We start from the raw sequence: 4,806 nt of genomic DNA, 5'->3' as shown, positions 1-4,806 counted from the left end.
AAAATGAAAGTCAATTTCTATGTGTTTTGTTCTCACATGAAACACATGATTCGCAGAAAGATATGTTACTCCAAGATTATCACACCATAGACAAGAGGCTTGTGATCTTTCAACTCCTAGTTCATCAAGCAGGGTTTCTACCCACATTACCTCAGTAGTTGAATTTGCAAGTGACTTGTATTCTGCCTCTGTGCTGGATCTTGAAACAGTTGCTTGTTTCTTGGCATTCCATGATATGAGATTAGAACCAAGAAAAACAGCAAACCCACCAGTAGATCTCCTGTCATCAGGACATCCTGCCCAGTCTGCATCAGAAAAGGCACTTACTGTGGTTGATGATGGCTTACATATTTTCAGTCCTATTCCAGCACTCCCTTGGATATAGCGCAATATTCTTTTAACAGCTGTCCAATGCATGGAAGTGGGAGCATGCAAAAATTGACAAACCTTATTGACAGAGAAAGATATATCAGGTCTTGTCCAAGTAAGATATTGAAGTGCACCAACAACACTTCTATACTTAGTTCCTTCTTCTGGACTTAACAGTTCCCCTTCATGTAAGGACAGCTTTTCTGTAGTAGACAAAGGAGTACTACAAGGTTTACACCCCTTCATGACCACACGTCTGAGAATATCATTAGCATATTTCTCTTGAGTCAACAAAATCCCATTAGGTATCTTTTTTACCTCAATACCTAAGAAATAATGTAACTCTCCCAAGTCCTTAAGTGCAAAGTCATTTTTCAAATTTTTGAGTAAAGCTGAGGTGGCCTCCGGTGAGGGTCTAGCAACAATTATGTCATCTACATAAATGAGCATATAGATAATCACCTTCCCTTTCTGAAAGAAGAACAAGGAGGTGTCACCTTTGGAGGGCCGAAAACCAAGTTGCTGTAACTTTGTGCTCAACCTGGAGTACCAAGCTCTGGGTGCCTGTTTCATACCATACAAAGCTTTGTCCAACTTACAAACATACTGAGGTTTAGTCTCATCGACAAAACCAGGTGGTTGCTTCATGTAAACCTCCTCCTCGAGAACGCCATGTAAGAACGCATTCTGAACATCCAGTTGGCGAAGACTCCATCCTCTGGTGACAGGAATAGACAAAACAAGTCTAATGGTGGCAGCTTTAACAACTGGACTAAACGTGTCCTCATAATCAATGCCATAGCGTTGCTTGAAACCTTTTGCAACTAGTCTAGCTTTGTATCTATCTAAAGTACCATCATAGTGTCTTTTAATTTTGTACACCCACTTACAGTCTATAATATTCCTCCCTGACTTTGGAGTATTCCTCCCTGACTTTGGAGAAACTAAATGCCATGTTCTATTTTTCATAAGAGCATTATACTCTATTTCCATAGCATGTTGCCAGTTTTTGTCTCCTAGAGCTTCTGCCACACTTCTAAGTTCTTGAGCAACAACAAGATTTGCAAATTTGAAAATTTTATCATACTTCGCCGTCCCATCTTTGGGAACCAACGGCTTAAAAATACCTTTTTGGGACCGTGTACTGGGGCGCACAGGAGCAGCAGCCGCAGACGATCCACCAGGCTCAACGGATCCAGCCCCTCTGGTGGCAGTCGGGGGAGCGGGCCGATCCTCCTCGACTGAGGCGCGGTCAGCCGTAGGATCACGCGCCCGTGCAGGCGAGGACGGACCGATCCGTCTCGGCTGTGGTGCGGTCGGGCATGGGGTCGCACGCCCGCTCAGGCGACAGGGCAGAGTGGTGAATAGGCGATACACGCCTATGGGCCCGTCCGCCAGAGCCATCATGACGGGGAGAGGCGGCGGTGCTAGGAGACACACCCACGTCGGTCCCACCAAGACACGTGCGGCACATGAAGACGCCAGTAGCGGACCCGCCAGCCGAGGGAGTGCCTGCCGCCGCAGGTGCGCAGGATCCCGCGCCGTCAGATCTCTCGGGATCGACAACTGCAGTAGAATCGTCCTCGTGTTCCACGCTGGTCGGATTTGGACTGATATGCTGCATAAAATCATGATGCAGCTTGCCATTTTCTGTCACATTTTTTTCACTTTTTCCTGCAGCATCATGACTCAGATTAGTGGCACCATTAACCATATGATCAACACTATCATCCCCCTGATCAGTAGGATTCAAAAGCTCCGGTGGTAACAAGAGGATTTCGGCTCTCAACTGTGCACCCGCATTAGGATGCAAGGTGGAAAAAGGAAAAATGTTTTCATCAAATATCACATCTCTGGAAATATAGACTCTGCCGGTAGATATATCTAGGCATTTGTACCCCTTGTGGAGATTACTGTATCCTAGGAAGGCACACTGTTTGGATCTAAATTGGAGTTTATATGTATTGTAGGGCCTAAGATTCGGCCAACAAGCACAACCAAATATGCGGAGAGAGGAATAATTTGGTGTATCACCAAACAATCGAGTGAGTGGAGTCTCAAAGTTTATAACTTTGCCTGGCATCCTATTGATTAAATAGGTGGCAGCAATGAAGGCCTCATCCCAAAATTTCAAGGGCATGGAGGCTTGAGCAAGTAAGGATAGACCAACTTCAATGATGTGACGGTGTTTACGTTCAGCTGACCCGTTTTGCTGATGAGCATGGGGGCAGGAGACATGGTGAGAAATTCCTATTTTGGTAAAAAAGGAATTCAACTTTTCGTACTCCCCTCCCCAATCTGTTTGAAGAGCTAGGATTTTGTGATCAAATTGTCGTTCAACAAGATTTTGAAAGTCATGAAATTTTTGGAAAACTTCAGACTTGTGTTTGATAAGGTAGATCCATGTAAATTTACTGAAATCATCTATAAAACTCACATAGTATTTCTTTCTTCCTACGGTTTCAACGGCAGGACCCCACACATCAGAAAAGATAAGTTCCAAAAGAAATTTTGATTCACTCATAGATTGAGGATATGGTAGCTGGTGACTTTTTCCCTTTTGGCATGCGTCACATACAAATTTATTATCATCATTGCTAGCACATGGGAGCTTATTCTCACTAATGATCTTCCTAACAACAGTGGAAGATGGGTGACCTAAACGTCGGTGCCACCAGTCCGAAGATGGCTTGGTGACACTTAGCACATGCTTCGTGACGTTTCTCCCGATGTGTTTGAGAGGATAGAGACCTCTCCTACCCCTGCCGCGAAGTAGAACCCTCTTCGTTTCCAGATCCTTGACAAGAAAAAAATGAGGGTGAATTTCAACAAAAGTGTCATTATCAAGGGCAAGTTTACTTGCAGAGATCAAACTTTTAGTGGCCTCCGGAACATGAAGAACATCATTTAGGTGAAGATCACGATCTGGGGTATAGATAGTTGTATGACCAATATGATTAATCGCCATACCTGAACCGTTGGCTGTGTGAATTTGCTGGTTGCCGGTGTACCTCTCCCGGACCGTGAGCTTCTCCAAGTCACCGGTGATATGGTCAGTTGCACCACTGTCCATATACAAGTTTGTGTCTATGCCGTACTGAGGAGCAGCAATATTTGCCGAGCGCTCTTCTCCTCCCTAGTAAGAGGAGTCGTAGCGCTTTCAGCACTTACATGCCATGTGCCCAACTTTGCCATAGATCTGGCACGTTGGTCTGGCAGCGGAGTTGTTGTTGAAGCCGCCGCCGCTTCCTCCTGGATTGCCACGGCCGCCAGCGCCGTTGGGCTTGTTGTTGAAGTTCCGGCCGCGGTCACCACCGCCGTCGCCTTGCTTGTTGTTGTTGAAGACGCGACCGCGGTCACCGCCGCCGCCGCCGTTGCCGTTCTGCTTGTTGTTGGAGTTGTTGAAGCGCCCACGTGACGTAGCATTGGCGGAGGATTGGGAGGCTCCCCCGCGAAGATTCATACGCGTCTCGAAGCTCAACAGCTGCGAGTACAGCTCCGGGACAGTCACAGGTTCGACCCGTGAGCACATGGCAGACACCACGGGGTCGAACTCCTTCTCCAGCCCGGCAAGGATGTGCGAAACCACATCTTCTTCATCCACCTTTTTTCCTGAGGCAACTAACTCATCACAAAGGGTTTTGATCTTACCAACGTACTCTGTAATGGTGGAGTTTCCCTTCTGAAGATTCGCCAGTGCAATCCTGACGTTGACAGACCGTGCTCGGGTATGCGAGGTGAGCATCCCTTGCACGGTGTTCCACAGCTCCGCTGCGGTGTGGCAAGTCGCCACCTGAATAGCCATCTCACGTGGTAGCGTAGTCAACAGGTAAGAGAAAACCTGCTGATCGCGAGCGTACCAGGTGCCGAACTCAGGGTTGGGGGCCTTCGACTTGGTCTTGCCATCGTCGCTAGTGACCTCGATCTGCATGGGCGGCACCTCCTGCTCCAGATCGAGGAAACCCGCCATCTGCGCCCCCCTGATGGCAGAGAGGACGGTGGCGCGCCAGAGGGCTTCGTTCCCTCTCGAGAGCTTCTCTGTGGCGATGTGTGCAAAAGGAGATGAGGGGAACGTATTTGCGGATGAGCTCGCCATGGATGAATCCGAGGTAGGCTCTGCTTACCATGTAAAATCTTGAGGTTTTGGTGTGAAGCGTATACCTCCTGGCAGGGACGCGTGCGTGCTTATATAATCAACAATGTACAAGATACGGCAGGTGGTTTTGGGCTTGGCCCCTCATCCAAGCTATACAGATATCTACAAGAGATAGGCTCGCCTCTAACCACCTGCCTTGGGTTACAAGATGATACACACACACACAATCACGACCGTGACGTTGTCACGTTACAATACAACTTAAGCCTATCGTTTAACAAGCATATAAAAGGTGCGAGCTAGAGTTTGATACAAATAATCTTAATCTTAGTCATCCGATC

At 47.4% G+C, this 4,806-nt stretch overlaps 1 pseudogene; it reads right to left on the bottom strand.

Annotated features, from left to right (window-relative positions):
• Positions 1-3,837: 3,837 nt before the first annotated feature.
• LOC123038457 (uncharacterized) lies at positions 3,838-3,976 on the bottom strand (annotated as a pseudogene).
• Between the last annotated feature and the right edge of the window lie 830 nt (positions 3,977-4,806).

The sequence above is a fragment of the Triticum aestivum genome, chromosome 2A (genome assembly GCF_018294505.1).
Source record: "Triticum aestivum cultivar Chinese Spring chromosome 2A, IWGSC CS RefSeq v2.1, whole genome shotgun sequence".
NCBI classification, from domain to species: domain Eukaryota; kingdom Viridiplantae; phylum Streptophyta; class Magnoliopsida; order Poales; family Poaceae; genus Triticum; species Triticum aestivum.
Note: the sequence above shows the minus strand (reverse complement) of the source record. Positions and strands in the feature narration are given on the sequence as shown.